The sequence below is a fragment of the Hevea brasiliensis genome, chromosome 14 (assembly GCF_030052815.1).
Source record: "Hevea brasiliensis isolate MT/VB/25A 57/8 chromosome 14, ASM3005281v1, whole genome shotgun sequence".
In the NCBI taxonomy this organism is placed as follows: domain Eukaryota; kingdom Viridiplantae; phylum Streptophyta; class Magnoliopsida; order Malpighiales; family Euphorbiaceae; genus Hevea; species Hevea brasiliensis.
In genome coordinates, this window is record NC_079506.1 from 70992280 (window position 1) to 71010198 (window position 17919).

Genomic DNA, 17919 nt, shown 5'->3' on the forward strand with positions numbered 1-17919 from the left:
GAGAGTGAGGGGACATAAAATAATGAAATAAAAGAAAAGAAAGTACAAGAAAAACAAAGGAAAAATGATTGCAAAGAAATGTGATCAAGTTAAACGAGCCGGGAAACCTCACGATGGGTAACCGCACTGGGAAGTCACGGCGTGGACCGTTGATCGCCCTGGATCATGGGGAACCCGTAAACATTTTTGTGACATAAATAGAACCTTGTTGAATAATAAATATCATTAGAAATATCAAAGAAAAATTAAATAATTAGTACAAAGAAAAGTGAGAAATCGAAAAACAGACAAAACCCTAATACCGAAAAATCAGAATGCCACCCGAACAGGGCATTATGGTCATTTGACATCCCAAGTGTCTTTTGACCTAAATTTCCATTAAAAATAAATAATATTACACTTAGAAAATGAAATGAAAAATTAAATTGGTGGTACCTAAAGTAAATAGTGAGAATTAAGGGTTTAATGTGGGATTAAGTGAAAGTAACTTATAATATGAATTAATTAGAGTAAGTGGACCACTAAGAGAATAAAATAAACACATTATGGGGCTGATGTAAGTCCACTATGTCCAGCAGCCACTTCATCTTCTTCATTTACCATCCAAGCCGTGAATGAAGGGAGAGAAAACTCCATGGACATTTTCATGCAAGCTTGATCCTCCTTCCATTTCAACTCCAAACACTTGAGTTCCTTCATTAAACTTTGTCTACACATCACAAGGAAGATATTGACACCCAATTTGAGAAGTTTGGTGAAGGTTTAGCAAGTTACAAATAAAGGTAAGTTTGCATTTTTGAGAAATCCTTTGTTAAAGTTTTTGTGCATGTTATGGGTATTAGTTTGGTGAAGGAAAATTTTAAGTTTGAAAGGTTATTGTTATTTTCATTTTGGACAGCCATGGGTCACGTTTATGATGAGGTATTTGTGCATATAATTGATGGGAAAGAATGTTAATAATGGTGATTTAGTAACTTAGTGAGTTATTGCATGTTTATATGGTGAATTATGCACTTTGATGGGAATTGGCATATGGTACGGCAATGTGATGTTGATGAATGTTTTGTGGCAGCTTGTGGACACTTGAGAAATGGTGTATATTGAAGGAAGAGTGGGCAGAATATTGACCTAGAAGGATTGATGATATGTATGTGAATGAATGTTGTAAAGTGTATGTAAAGTTTGTAATGTTTAGGTGTGGTTGTAATGGTATTTAGAAATTGTAATTGTGAATGATATTTGGTGTGTTGAGGGTGATTGGAATCTGCCCAAAATAATGCTAATGTAATGTAGAAAATGTTTTTGGTAATGTGCCAAAACAGTTTGGTAGGGTATGGAAGTAAACCTTGCAAGGTGAGTATGTGTTTGAAGTTGGGGTGTGAAATGCATATTGAGGGCAGTGAATATTTTAGCCTATAACCTTGAATGTGTAACCTCAATTGGTATGAGACCAATTTGGGTGAAACTAGGCACAAAATGTGCCAACTTTCATTGAGAAACCATGCCAAAATTCTGCTTGCAAGGTGACCTAAAAATTTGACCAATTCGGATTAGGTGCAATTAGGACCTGAAAAATGACCAATTGGGCAGCAGTGAGTATTTAGGCCATAACTCACTCAAACCAGGTCCAATTGACCTGAAATTTTAACCATGAATAGTTAAGACCCATACCTACAAGTCTTATGAAGACACCAAAACCCAGAAATGACCATAAGCAAGTCAAACAACTTGCACAAGTTCGGGTCCAAAAACTGGCCGAACCAGAATTGACCAATTTGACCTAAAATTGACCTAAAATGGTACCACTTGACCAGCAATAGTGTAATGACCATAACTTGGTCTACTTAACTCGGATTGACCTGAAATTTTGCACCGCGTGCAATAAGACCTAGATCTACAAGTTTGTAGTTTCGACCGAGACCCGAAAACCGAGGGACCTAGATCGTCCGGTTAGGTCAAACCAGTATCCCGAAATCCAGCAAGTTGCATTAAAATGCACTAAACAAGGAAATGACTTTGGTAAAACGTACCAAACCTAAAACCCTATCGAGTGTGACATATTAATGACACTAAAACCTAATTTACCTAAAACGCATCGAGGGTCGGTATATTAGGTGATTAAGTGAATAATTGAGTTCAGTGCATTATTTACCAAACACCATCGATAGAGACAGTTTAATTTAGCACTGAAACACTTCAAATTGTGTTTCTCAGTTAACAAGGACTCAGCAAAAGGGAAAGAAATACTGAGTCAAGACCAGGAGACAAATATCAGAGGTTTGTGCACAACAACTATTTCTCTTGAATTTTTCAATTGAAATAAATATTGACTATTTGTATATTATTGTTTTAAATTGTGGAAATGTGTTTGATGGACACTTATTTATTGAAAAACATTGTTAATGGTTTTAAACTGTGAGAAATTTTTTTAATGGTTTTTTATGTATACTTATTGATTTATAATATCTGTACATGTTTTTTGTTGAATTTGATGTGAATTACGAATTTTGTTGCAATTTTGTGAATGAAATTATAACTTTGGAAATTTATTGGATTCTTACGATCATTTGAATAAAATGTTTGGAATTGTTTTGACTCACAATTGGCATGACATCGATAATATGTTCCTCCTCCATTAATGGGGTGAGTGTGATTATTCCTCCCTCTTTGACTTATTAGTCCAGGGTGAGTATGATTATGTTCCTCCCTCTTTGACTTCCCACCGAGGTGAGTATGGATGAGTTCTCATTATATAGCTAGCTTCCTCCTCATTGATTTCGATTATTGGGGTGAGCATGTCTTGTCGTGGTGTACAACACGGCATATATGGAAAAATTGTGTCATGGCCTAAATTGTGTTATAGATTGGCAACCTTTGTATTCTTGATTATTTGATCGAATTGTGTTATTATGTATTGTGAGATTGTGAAATTGATTTAAACTCTTATTGACATATACCGCATCTATTGAATTCAACCATGATCGACTTATTGAAAATTATTGTGATATTAACAAATGGAGTTTAAATTCTTGTTGACATTTATTGTCTTGAATTTAACTATGGTTTTAAGTATCCACTATTTATATGATTTATGAATTGTGATTTAAAATTTGTATTTGGTTAATGTTGTGCACTGCTGAGACATTGTCTCGTGATAGCTTTATTCTTTATCGCAGTAGAGAGACAGACAGGCGTGAGCTAGGTCGCTAGTATCGCCAATGAGAGAAGTGAGTATACCACATGTGGCATTTTGTCTTGTAATGTATATTCACTGTATGTATATTTTGTTCTTGGTTTTGAGCAGTTGTAAATTTAAGTTGTACAGTAAAGTTGTAAAATAATTATGAGTTATTTGGCTTGTAAAAATTGTGTTATATCTTTGTATCTTAGTCTTTGAAAATCACTGTGGATTTGACTTGAGAAATGTGTTGTGTTGATAAAAATGTTGGAGTTGAGATTTGAAAATATATTGAAGTGCTTTTCTGAGTTTTTCAAGAACTGTTTGTCCAAAATACAAATGGCACCTTGCCAAAATTTTTACAGATATTCCAAATAAATCAAATGAGTTAGTTGTTTCACTTCAGTTCACCAAAGTCTTTCACACCTGTAAATAGTGCTCACCACTGTAAAAGAAGTAAGAAAAGTTTTTAAAATCCCTTGTAGTGTATTTAATGGATTATCAGTAGACGGAGTTGGTAATTCATTAGGTATACTACGGGATCATGTTATGCCTTACAGAGGGGTAGGGTGTGACACAATGTTAGCTTATATTAGGTTGAGTACATACATAATAGGGACAACATATGACAATATTTTTTTGTTTTTATAATTCATGATCATTATACGTCTAAAAAAATATGAATTACCTAATTATAAAACTGATAGTTGCACACACTTGGTTCAATCTAATATCTTTGAGTAAATGCAATATGTGCTTTGAGAATCCATAATTAAGGTAGAGGGTTGGCTAGATATGCTTTGATTAAGGTGAACTATCAACTGCATCCATTCAAAATGATGATTGTCCTACAACCCTAGCACAAATGTTTATATGTAAAAGAGAAAGCATATAGCTTATTTATATTTAATTTGACATCATGTGTTGTTCAATGTTATATCAACTTGCTTATTCTTATACTTTTTGGACTTGAACTTAAGACCTCATAACCTTGGAAATGACTCCTACACTAATAAGCTAAAGCTTATTAGTTATATACTATCTTTTTTTTTTAAGAGAATGTCAACTAAATGTTGGCAGAGGCGATGTGATATTTAATTCACCTAGTATATAGTTGGCTAATGTTTAGCCAATATCAATTGAACATATTGCTGTCAAACATCATTTGCTTGGATGGCAAGAGACCCTACAACTTGCCTACACTAGAAATTATGGTACGTTGCTATTTTATTAATTGGGCCAGCTATAGGCATAAGGCAAAGAATTTTGTTTTTGAAATTATGTATAAATTTATATTGATTATTTGTAGACAACATAAGCCTAATCACTATCAAACATGATATTGTTTGACGTGATGAATATTAGGTTGACTACATATATAATAGGGGCAACATATGGCAGTGCTTTTTGTTTATATAATTTATGATCATTGTATGAATAAAAAATATGAATTACCTAATTGTTGAACTTATAGTTACACAAACTTGGCTCATGTGTTGCAAATCTGAACACCTTATTGTGTGTAAGTTCGATTTCATTTTTTTATATAATTGGCTCTGACTGAGACTCAAACTTAAGACCTTACAATCCTAGAAATGACTCTAGTACCACTAAACTAAAGCTCACTGGGTGAGTTAGATTTCCTTTAGCTATTATACAGTTCATCAAATTTTTTTTATAAATTGCTATATCTATATTATCTCCAATTTGCATGGCATACCAATCCACCATAAATAATCTATTGGAAACTAAATTTAATTTACATTAAATGTAAGAATATGAATAGCTATGTATAGGTGAAGTGCGTGTGTATAGACAAGGCAATGATGCTTAGGAAATAGTGTGATGCATCTTTATTTTATGTATACTCCCTCCCCTTGTAATTTCTTATTTATTTGTTTACGATTCCTATTTCATGTTATATCTATATTGCATATACCTTCTAAACATGTCTTCAAACTCAATTTTAGCCATGGAAGTAGAAGAATAATATGGATTAAAATTTTCACATGAATAAACTACGAGTGACAAATTTATTTTTTTAAGCAATTTTTTTTTGTATCATTTGTGGGACAAATAAAGTTCATGGAATTGCTAAAGCAAAATTTACTACCACCAATTCATTCATGTGAAAAAATATGGTGTAAATAATTTTTGGTCTAGATCATTCTTTTAGCCCTGTTATCTATTTGATGGAAACCACAAGCTTTTGCAGGTGAATTCATGCTTATGAAATTGGTATCTAAACTTTAATTTGTAACACAAAACCTCATAATCTTTAATTTAAGTAACATAAGACCCCCTTGTAACCTTTAGAATGTGATTGGTAGGAGGTTAGAAAATCAAGGGTTAAATGTTACCTTTGTAAGTTTTATCCTTAAAAAGGGTAATTATTAACCTAGGTCCTTAAGGTTAACATTTAACCCCTAAGAAGGTTGATGTAGTCACATCATATAAGCATTTAGGAATCATATTCATTGACTTTTGTTAATATTTAGTTACTCAATGTTTTATTTATTTTTATTTTTATATGTTGTTAGTTATCCTTTAAATTTTGTTTTAATTTGGTCTAATCCCATGTTTTTTGGCCTTTATCAGGAATGTTTTGATGATCCGAGAAGGCATGGATGAATTAGAAAAGAATTAGAGCCTTAAAATGTAGTTTTGTGTCCATTTAAAATTGCATAACCTTCTGTGTTCCAAAAACTTTAGAAATTCAAGGTCTAGAGAGTTATATGGGCAGGGCTATGTAAATTAAAAGGATTACTGATAATTGCTTAAAATGTCATATTTTTATCATTGCATACCTAGTCTTTTGAGTTTCTTTCTTATTTAATTAGCATATTCATGTTTGTTTTTATATTAATAGGTGTTTACAAGAGCATGGAAGAGCTCATGAAGCATAAAGAGGTGAATGGAGTACAAAAAGAAGCAAATCACACATCAAGCACTTTAAGGCATATGAAGGTGTGAATTGATGAGGAGTTAGCCAATGAAAAAATGGGCTTAGAGGAGTCTTATTCATGATATTTGGAGGATAGTGGTGAAAAACAAACAGATTTGGGCATCAAACTCATGTTGAACTTCTTTGGACAGCCTTAATGGAGCTTGTATGTGATCCACTATTTAGAGTTTAAATATAACCTTATGGGCTTAGATGCACCTTAATTGACATATTTTGAAGTGATATATGAAAAATGAGAGCAATTGGGCTAGATTACATTAAGGGTCACATATTTAGTGTGTTTGGACTCTTTATGTTGAGTTATGTAGAACCAGGAGTTAAAGCCTTAATTGGTAGGTTTAATTATTTTATTTAAGGCCCAAAATAAATGAAATACAAGTGTATGGGTCCCCTAGGTTGTGCAAGTGGTAGATCCATATAAAGAGAGTTGTTTTCAACTTGTTTTTCTACTTTAACTAGGATTCTTAAGAGAGAATTGAGTCAAATTGTATCTAGGACTTCCAAATCAGATATGGAGTCTTAGTTAACCTATTTTTCTCTATAAAAGGGTCCAAAATACAGATTTGAAGCTCATTAATTCCCTTCTACTCATAATGGCCAAATTCCCTCTCTATGCATTTAAATGTATCCATTGCTTGATCTAATTGCTCATGTGATTTCTTCTTCTTCTTTTTGGCTTGTGGAGCACTTCCACATCCTTAGGAGTAGTGTGCATCATCCTCAATATCAGATCTAAGTTGTTTGAATTCTATTCATAAGGGGCAGCATGCTTTTCTCTCTTCTTTTATTAATTTGTTTATGTTTAATATTCTTAGTTATCTGTTAGTTCTGTAATTCAGTAGGGGGATAGTTGAAGCCATAGAACATGTTATCATGAGACTTTGATTTGAGTTTAATAAAATGCAAAATTATTTTATATTGAGATCACTTATCTTTTGGTTTATTTTATGAATATTGAATGTATGAATAATTAGGGTGGTCAACTAATTAATTATGCATGAAAACATATTGCTAAGTTAAGATAATTTGAGTACGTAATAGCTTGAATAATCTAACTACAAGTAGCACATAATGATTTATTTCATTACAAAGATAAGTGCCTAAGTTGAATGAACCACACTGAATGATTTTGTTACCTTAAATTGGGATGTCTTTCTAATGATTAATACTACCATTAAACTTAATTATAATTGCTCTAGTCTTAGATTGAGTGTGATAATAAGGGATTAATTGTAGAATACTTCCTAGTTAATTTATTCTCTAAGGAAAGATAAGGAAGTTGTTATCTTCTATAACTAATTTGCTCAATTAATTGAATTTACATCTTTAGTCAATGACTGATACATGTTACATGGTGGATACACCCTCTCTACTGATTTTTTTGCAATCTTGTTGCTTATTACATTCATAAGTGTTATTAGTTTTAGATTTATATTCTAGCATTCTTAGTTTTAGCTTTAGTAGTTTAGTGATTACAAATCAAAACCCCTTTTATTTTACTTTGCATATTCAGTTTGGTAGATTAGGTATTTATTTTATGTTTTCTAAATTCTTTTTGTTTATTTGTGTCTCTAAGATATGTTTTCTTATTTGCATTTACTCATTCCCTGTGGGATCGACCTCTGCTTACCCTATATATAAGTAGTTTAGGTAGAGTATTTTTAGTTAGTGCATTTAGCAATCAAATTTTAGCGCCATTATTGGGGAGTGATTGTTATTTGTTTTGAACTTGAATTTAAATTTGCTTATATTTAGTTTTTGTGTTTAATTTTAGGATTCATGTCTGAAGAAGAACTTGATACAAGGCTTAAACGTATTAGGGAATTCATAAAGCATTAAGTTGAATCATCCATTCCATTCAGAGCTAAAACTTTTGTTGAAAGGGAACCACAATTAGAAGAAAATCCTTATTATCTTTTTGGGCAAGAAACTTTAGATTCATGAAGTGATTTAGAATTGGAAATTGTGGTTACAAATGCTAATGGAAATCGCACCATCAGGGAGTTTGCAACTCCTGACATGAACTAATAACCATTATGCATTGAATATCCTACACTTCAATACCTTTTGAATTAAAATCTGGCTTAATTCACTTATTGCATACTTTTGTGGTCTTGTAGGTGAGGATCTTCACAAACACCTTAAGAAGCCCCATGTTATTTGTTCAAGCATGAAACCTACAAGTATCATAGAGGAGCAAATCAAGTTAAGAACATCCCATTCTCATTGGAGTATGCAGCTAAAGATTAGCTTTACTACCTACCTTCTGGTTCCATAAACACATAGAATGATATGAAGAGGCTATTCTTGGAAAAGTACTTTCTAATATTAAGGACAGTAAACATAAGGAAAGAAATCTGTGGCATTAGGCAGTATAATGGAGAGTTATTGCATGAGTATTGGGAGAGATTCAAGAGATTGTGTGCATGTTGCCCGTATCATTAAATAAATGACCAACTACTCATTCAATATTTTTTATGAAGGTCTTCTTACCACTAACAGAGGTATGACTGATGCAGCTAGTGGAGGTACTTTGTTAGATAAGACACTTGAGATAACAAAGAACTTGATTTTAAATATGGCTACAAATTCACAACAATTTGGAGTAAGGAATGATCCTCTTACAAAAAGAATCAATGAGGTAAGTACATCTTCCTTAGAAAATCAAATAGCTAATTTGACTTCTCTTGGTAGCCAGTTGGCTGTAAGGAATGTGCAACAGGTGAAGACATATGGTATATGTTCAGCATAAGGACATCCAACTGATATGTGTCCTACATTGCAAGAGGATTCCATAGAACATGCAAATGCAATTAGAGGATTTCTTGTTCCACCACAAAGGAAGTATGATTCTTAGGCAAATACATATAATCAAGGATGGAGGGATCATCCTAACCTTAGCTGGAGCATCTTTCCTAACCAACCCTTTGGTTTTAACCAAGTGCAACCTCGGTTTCAAAGGCAATCACAACTAATAGCTCAAGATCAAGGTATGTCTTCAGAGGATATTATCAAATGTCTTGCTACTAATACTATGAATTTTCAGAAAGAGACAAGGGCAAGTATCTAGAATTTGGATAATCAAATAAGCCAGCTGGCCACATTAGTTAGCAAGTTGGAAGTATAAGGGTCTAGCAAGCTTTCTTCTTAACCAATTAAGAACCCAAAAGAAAATTCATGAGCAATTGTGCTGAGAAGTGTCAAGAAAGTGAAAGTACTAACCAAGGACACTTCAGTTGAACAAAAGGTTGACCATAGAGTTGAAAAAGAAAAAATGGTTGATAAAAACAAAAAAGAATAGCAAGAGGTAGAAGTCCTCTCAAAGGTAAGTTCTTTTACACCTCTCTTAGATTATAAGCCTATACCTCCTTTTTCTAGCAAGTTTGCAAAGGCAAAGAAGGAAGAGTAAGAAAAAGGGATTTTGGATATATTCAGAAAGGTGGAGATTAACATCCCTCTTTTGGATGCCTTTAAGCAAGTGCCTAGATATGCAAAATTCTTTAAAAAGCTATGCACATTTGAAAGAAAGCTAAAAGGTAATGAGAAGGTAAGTGTGGGGGAGAATGTCTTTGTTACAATTCAAAAGAAATTACCTCCCAAATGCAAAAACCTTGTACGTTTATTATTCCATGCAAAATTGGTGCTACTAGATTTGTAAGGGCTATGTTAGATTTAGGAGTATCTATTAATGTCATGCCTAGATCCATTTATGCTTCTTTGAGTCTTGGTCCTTTATAAGAAATTGGTGTTATCATACAATTAGTTAATAGATATAATGCATATTCTGATGGGATAATTGAGGATATTTTAGTTCAAGTCAATGAATAGGCTTTCCCTACTGATTTTTTTTTTTTTTTTTAATTTTGGATATGGAGAATGATGATTCTCCTAATACTGCACCTATATTGTTAAGAAGACCATTCTTGAAAACTTTAAAACTAAAATAGATGTGCATGATGGTACTCTCTCTATGGAATTTGATGGTGAGATTATCTATTTTAATATTTTTAAAGCCATGAGATATCCTATTAATGTACATTATGATTGTAGTTTGGAAGTTATTGAACCTTTAGTGCAAGAAGCTTTTGAGCTAAGTAGAGATGACAAGTTGAATGTAGCTATTAGCTACAATTTGAATAATGGAGAAGCCACAATTGTATTAGGGGAGATGTGACTGGGAGATAAACTTGAAGAGATGGTTAAGGAGTTGAATGTGTTACCCCCGCAACATGACAGGTATGATGTTGCTAACATTGATTTGGATATATCTCACATAAAGCTTTCACTTTCCATTGAGCAAGCTTCCAAGCTAGAATTAAAGCCTTTACCTAATAACTTGAATTATGTTTTCTTAAGTGATGGAGAAACACTACCAGTCATCATTACAAAGAATCTAACTCCATTGTAAGAAGAGAAACTTATTAAAGAGCTGAAAGAGCATAAGATAGTAATTGGGTGGACTTTGAAGGAATAAGTACAACAACATGTGTCGACACCATATTTTGGCCGATCTCCAGAATCAATAAACTTTGAAACCGATCCCTAGCACTAAGTCTCCCTTTGCCAGCCAACCACATTTCCGATCTCTCCTCACGAGAAATTGAATCAATACTAAGTCCTCATATCAGTTAAAGCCTTACCGGTTTCTCAAATCACTCACCGACCTCTCAAACCAATTGTCAAGTCCCCTGATCAGTCAATTAAGTTTCCGATCTTTCTTGTCAAACGAGATTCAACCAACAGTAGGCCTTCGTGCCACTAGTCTTATTACTGATCTCTCATTTAAAAGTTTGGGAATGACAAAGTCAAGGTTTCGATCCGGTTTAATGATGATCCCAATCTCAAGTGTTCAAGACAAATTTCCACTTTTAAACAAATCCCGTTTAGCATTGGTTCCCTACCGATCTCATGCTTATTGTGTTTTTCGATCTCTCACACTTAGGTTAATAATCACTTTTAGTTGTTTCAATATGCTCAGACAATCAAATACATAAGCAATTCAGAGATTTTCCGACCACATCCAATCATTGAACAAAAAGGGATTTCATTTCATTTCATATTAAAATTTGTACAAGTCATTCGGCTGGGGGATCACCCCCAGCCTGAGTTACATTTTGCTCATTTCCTCTCTCACCCTCGGCCTCCTCTTCGCTCTCTTCTTCGTCTTGGGGAGCCAGGTCTACCATCCAAGTGAAATCCTCCTCAGGATATCGCTTCCTGAGCTCGGCCAAGAGGTCCCTGTGAGCATTTACATAAGCTCCGGCTTCCCGTGTCATCGCCTCTTCTTCTTTTGCTCTGAGCTCCTCAGTAAGGTGAGCAACTTCATCGGCTCGGAGCGCCTGAACTTCTTCGAGAGCATGATCTCGCTCGGCCAGAACTTGAGCCTGTTCGGCCAGCTTATCCTCATAAAACTTCATTCGCCCCTCAATCTGAGATATGTAGTTCTGAGCGGATGACAGTTGGGATCGGAGGGAAGCCGCTTCATGACCCATCCTCTCAACCTCTTTACCCAAGCGATGAGCCTTCTCCCGGACGATGTGCTGGTTCACCAAACACTCCACGTTCAGGCTCATGGATCGGGTCAGGATGTCATCAAGGTTGTCCGGGGACAGCCTGTCCCGATCCTCCCGAAGGCAGATGGTGGACCCCAATACCTTCGCAAAGCCTGGGTTCTCCCGAACAGTCCGATTCTTCTCCAGCGAGTGGATCAGAACTTGAGCACCTCGAGAAAGGGGCCTTACAGGAGGTTGGGAAGGACCCCCTTCCACACTCGGAACAACTGGAGGAGGTGGATGCGGCTCCTCCTGGTGAGGGGGAGATCGGACCACTTCTACGACCGGTGGTCCCGAGCGTTGAGACGAGCCTTCTTGTATTTCCCCGGGCTCATGACCAGGCGTTTGAAGCAGCTCGGAACGCTTCATCTCCCGTATCTTCCGGGAGATCTCTCTTTTCCGCTTCCGGCTCTCCTTGGAGGCTTCGCCACTTACCATACCTGCACAAAGAAGAGGTCAGTGAGATCGCTAAGGTCCAAAGATCTAAGATATAGAAAATACTGATGTCGAGGTCAGAGAGCTGAAGCCCACGATCTTGGCCAGTGACCAGCTGCATAGTCTAATGGTGCAGCTCGGCCGTCACTGCATCCAAACAAGAGAACTTCTCTCTGGACGCCTGTTCCTTCAACTCCATCACCATTGCACCCTCTTCCCTATTTAAGGCGATGTGCTTCGTAAGCAACGGACCCTGATGCAGCCAGCTCCGAGGGAAGCCCTCAAAACCATTCGGAATTTTGCTCCTCAGAATGAAGAAGCAGTTCTTCTAATTCTTCAGGGAGGAAGGCAGGTCGGTAAAAAGCCCACAATGGGGTTTCGCCTGGAAGAACCAATACTCATCGTCCTTTTGATGAGTTAGCCTGTGCAGTTCAGCGAACACCTTAGCTGTAGGTCGGAGTCCCTTAGCTCGGCATAGGCCTCGGAAGGCTACTAAGATCCTCCACAAGTTCGGGTGAACTTGGACGATGCACACTTGGTGATATTTTAAAACTTCCTTGAAGAAGTCGTCCAAAGGGAACCGTAGACCGGCTTTTAATTGTTCTTCGTAGATCATGATCATATCGTGCCCCTCAAAGAAGTGATCGACACGAAGATCACCATGGCACCTAATCAACTCGTAGGAATCAGGCCGAATGTTATACTCCTGGCTGAACGACTGCAGATCGGTTTCTTGAAGGACCGATGGCAACTCGTCCATGGGAAGATTTTCCCTCCCTGAAGAAGGTACATGCCTTGATGATGCTGCTTGCCCCCGAGCTGGAACGGAGACCCTAGGAGGTTCGGGTCGCGCGCTTGGCCCGACCACCTCTACTTCATCAGACGACCACGAGAACTGAATGGAAGGAGGGCTCGTCACTCTCTGACCCTCAGCGCAGCTCATTTTCAAAGGAAATAAAGAATTTAAACTAAAGGAAGGATCAAAACCCTTACCGGAGCTTGATCGGTGTCGGAAGAACTTGAGAAAATGAGAGAATTTTGAAGTTGTTCGCGAGAGACTGAAAATGACATAAGGGAGCAACTGGCTAACCCCACCCCTATTTATACTCGTCCGAGCATTTAATGCTCACGATGTTCCAGGCAACGCATCGGTTAGCGGGACTCGCCAGCTGTTCTGACACGTCTCACGAATATTCCAAAAATTCCATAAGGAGAGACCGGCTAGTTAGGGATCGGCTAATTAAGGCAAATGTTTGGAAGTACGGATCAGTTAAGGGTTGTTCAGTTAGGAACCAGATCGGATAAACACATCAGAGATCGGAAAATAATCAATGCAATAATAATAAGATGATAATTGACAAAATAAAATTTTTATTTCCAAAAGATCGGATTACATCATTTGGGCGATCTCTAGGGATCGGATTACATTAAAAGTCGGACTACATCATTTGGGCGATCTCTAGAGATCGGATTACATTGAAAGATTACATCATTTGGGCGATCTCTAGAGACCGGTGGAACATCCTATCTAAAAGGCCTATGTCAAAGCCTAGTCTCGTGGCTGAGTCAAAAGATGTGTTAGACCAGGAGACGGCTGTTGACATCAGATAGATGTACAGCTTAGATGGGGGGACTATGACTCTCATGAGAATGAGAGAGGTCATCATCAAAGTTACCGCTCGAAACCGAGCCGCTGTCGGAACACCCAGTGTGGTGAAAAGCCAGATGAACGCCAAGGAGCAGTCACCGGTGTTAAGGGAAATATTAGCAGTCTTCGCGCCCGAAATCAGTTCGCCATTTGTATCGGTCGAACGATTCGAGATCAACGAGATCGAGGTCCTCGATCCAGGTCGATAAGTTAGTCCGGTTCTCCCACTGTCATCGAATGAGGTTATCATAATTCTCCGATCACCGGGATCATAAATTTTCAGTCGGGGAACAAAGAGGTCCATCGGAAAAGAATCAAAAGCCACAATCATGGCCGGAACTACTGCCGGAACAGCTAGAACAGGAAAGTAAGAAAAAAAAAGAGGAAAATCAAATGAGGAAAATTTTTTCTGTCAGGGGTATATATAGAGGAGGATCAAGCATTTATTGCTAAGCAGAAAACGAAGCGAACGCTTCGGGAATCGAGGGAAATTAATGCTTTGACCGGACCAGACCTGATTAAAAGGAGGACCGGAATGATAGAGATCTGAAGAGGGGAGGCCGGTATGAGAGATCGGAAAAGCAACATGTTGAAAAGACCGGAAAGGAGGAGAGAACGGAAAACAAAGAGAATAAGATGCCTACCGCTGTCGTCATAATCAGAGCAGAGGTAGTTAAAGCGTTGCGGGTGAAATCTCAACCGCACGCCCCATAATCGCCCGCATTACTGACAGGTGCCAGAATATGTCATGACAGCGTTGTACCTTCCAATCTCCACCGTTGATCCGACTTGTAAAGACGAGCCCGGGACCCTTGGATCGAAGAAGAAGACGACAAGACCAGCGCCTTTCACTCCTAGCCCTCGGATCGCCCCGGATAAGAGAATTTGGGACCGTCAGATTAGAAGAGGAAAAGGACAAATATTCTGAAGGGGATCTCGGCCGTCTGTTCTGATTCTCTTTAATTCATGAGCCTCAGATCATGTTCTTTGAAATCCTGACCCTCCATCTCCCTCAAAATAGATCCTGACCCTTCAGGGGAAGCACCGGGTTCCTATAAATACCTGCATGAAAAACTATTCAACGGACGAAAAAAAAAAGGCAGTGACTATAGTGGAAGAACTCTGAAACTTAATTCAGTTCGTTACTCTGCTATTTTTTTAAGCTTTCATAAGAAAAAACTTTTGAAGCCAGTTTTCTAGAGTGTTTTCTTGCAAAAGGGATTCTTGGATACTGAAACTCCCTATTTTCAGTTCGTTCGTTATCCTGTGGTGCTCTCATTTTTAGCTCTTTATTTTCTTTATTTCCACTCCCATTGTTCAGGCTCAACCTCATTTAAACTCGGTTATCATTTCGACCCGATGGCATTCTAGCAAAGCATCTTTCGTTTCAAGGCGAACCTTAACCTTCCGGTTATCAATCTGCAGTCTTATTACGTTTTGGTCATTCCATACTTAGTTTAGTAGATTCAGCTCCCTACAGGTGAGTGCTCATATTGCCATTTCATTAATTGCTCGTTCTTATTTTACGTATTTCCTTTGTTCTTTTACGTACGTAGTTTTCTCTAAGTTTATATTGTGCTAAAGAATACGAAGAAGGTTACTCTCGGGTTTACTTCTTTGTTGATCAGTCCATCCTTTTTGTTAATCCTTGTTATTTCTGAATGTAAGTCTTCTAGTCTCGAATAGTGTATAAAAAGTCAGATAAAATGTAGGTAATGGCATCTTAAGGGTCTCTTTATAAGTAATGAAAGGTCTGAGTAATAAGTCAGGAAAATAGTTAGGCCGAATCACTGAAATAACACAAAAGACAATCGGGTAAGACGTCACAAGGCAGGATAAAACCGAACCTTAGGTAAATAAATGGAATAAACCGGGTATCAGAGGGTACTGGTAAGGCGACCACATAAGAAGATCGGGAAATTCAGTTTAGTGTCCCCGGTCTAGTCACAAGGTACTAATGAGTCGAAAGAAGCCTTATTCCGATCCCCATCATCTTCGAATGCCAAAACCCTTAGTCTTAGGCTCTTACGAGGTATAATTGAAATTAAACTTCGAGAGGTCGGAAAAATCCTTATCCGACTCCCATTAAAACAAAAGAGACCGGAGGAGAGTTCTTATCCGGTTCTCAACCCAAAATTTTAATAAATACTCAAAAGAGATCGGAAGAGAGTTCTTATCTAGTTCTCAATCTAAAATTAAAACAAAATGCTTAAAAGAGATCGGAGGAGAGTTCTTATCCGGTTCTCAATCTAAAATTTAAAATAAATACTCAAAAGAGATCGGAGGAGAGTTCTTATCCGGTTCTCAATCTAAAATTTAAAAAATGTTTAAAAGAGATCGGAGGAGAGTTCTTATCCGGTTCTCAACCAAAATTTTAATAAATACTCAAAAGAGATCGGAGGAGAGTTCTTATCCGGTTCTCAATCTAAAACTTTAATAAATATTTAAAAGAGATCGGAGGAAAGTCCTTATCCAATCCCCAAAATTGAATTCTAACAAAATAGCCCTTCAAATAAAACTAACATACAACAGTAACTCACTAAGGTTGTCTCATTTACTTATGTATCTGGGTAATCCGAATTAGTGAAAAATCAAATATTCCTTTTGTCAAAAGGATTAACATTTCCATTCAAGCCCTCCTAACTACCAATTCTAATTTATAAAAAACGTGAAGTTAAATCTGCTTACCCTTATTGAGGGATGAGGTGGGGTGCCTAACACCTTCCCCACCCGTTTACGGACCCCGAACCTAGAATCTCTGTTTTGAAGTGGTTTTATTTTAATTTATTTTCACAAATGGTTTTCTTTAATTTTCCTCAAAATTAAAGTGGCGACTCCTCACTCTTTCCCACTTCGGTGAGGGTTCGTTCAGGCGATCGCAAAATACATTGCGACAACATGTATGCATCGTATCTTGCTTGAAGAAGGAGCAAGACAGTAAGGGAGACATAAAGGAGGTTGAATTCGCCCATGATGGATGTGCTGAAGAAAAAGATACTAAAGCTCCTTGATATAGGTGTAATCTATCCTATTTCAGATAACAAGTAGGTGAGCCTTATTCATGTTATTCCTAAGATGACAGGCATCACTGTGGTGAAGAATCAGAACAATCGGTTGGTTCTTATAAGAATTCAAAATGGATGAAGAGTGTGCATTGATTATAGGAAGTTGAATAGCTCAATAAGAAAAGACCACTTTCCATTGTCATTCATGGATCAAATGCATGAAAGTTTAGCTAGTCGTTCTCATTATTATTTTCTTGATGGTTATTCAAGTTATAATCAAATTGTGATAGATTGTGAAGATCAATAGAAGACTATAAACACATGCCCTTTTGGCACATTTGTATACCGATGCATGCCTTTTAGACTTTGCAGTGCTCTAGCTAGATTCCAAAGGTGTATGATGAGCATTTTCTCAGATTACGTAGAGCACATCATTGAGGTATTTATGAATGATTTTACTTTTATGGAGATTCTTTTGATGCATGCTTACATAATCTTACAGTTATGTTAGATAGATGCATTAAAACTAACCTTGTGTTGAACATTGAAAAACGTCATTTTATAGTTGAGCAAGTTATAATTTTTAGGCATATTGTGTCATCTAGGGGAATTGAGGTTGATAAAGCTAAGATAGATGTTATACATGCATTACCTTATTCCATAAATGTGTGGGAAGTGCATTCTTTTCTTGGACGTGCAAATTTCTATAAAAAAAGGTTTATCAAAGATTTTTCCAAAATTGCATTACCATTGTGTCCCCTACTAGTAAATGATGTAGAGTTCAGATTTGATGTAATGTAAACAAGCATTTGACAAGTTGAAAGAGCTTCTCACTACTGCATCCATCATTCATCCTCTAAATTGGGATCTACCTTTTGAAAATGACAAGGCTATAGGGCCTGTTATGGGGTGAAGAGTATGGAAGGTATCTCATGCGATTTACTATACTTCAAAAACATCAGAGGATGCTAAATGCAACTATTCTACGATTGAAAAAGAACAATATGCTTATGTGTTTGTTTATCATCTTAGCATATTGGAGCAAGAAAAAGATGCATTACCTTTGTAAGAATTTTTCCTAAATGAGCACTTGTATGCACTTGATGGAGGTGAAACATGGTATGCTGATATTGCTA

At 36.7% G+C, this 17919-nt stretch overlaps 1 non-coding gene across 1 annotated transcript; it reads right to left on the reverse strand.

Annotated features, from left to right (window-relative positions):
- Positions 1-8483: 8483 nt before the first annotated feature.
- Positions 8484-8590, reverse strand: LOC131173669 (small nucleolar RNA R71). Its single transcript, XR_009143982.1, has one exon. It is a non-coding gene; the product is annotated as a small nucleolar RNA R71 (small nucleolar RNA).
- Between the last annotated feature and the right edge of the window lie 9329 nt (positions 8591-17919).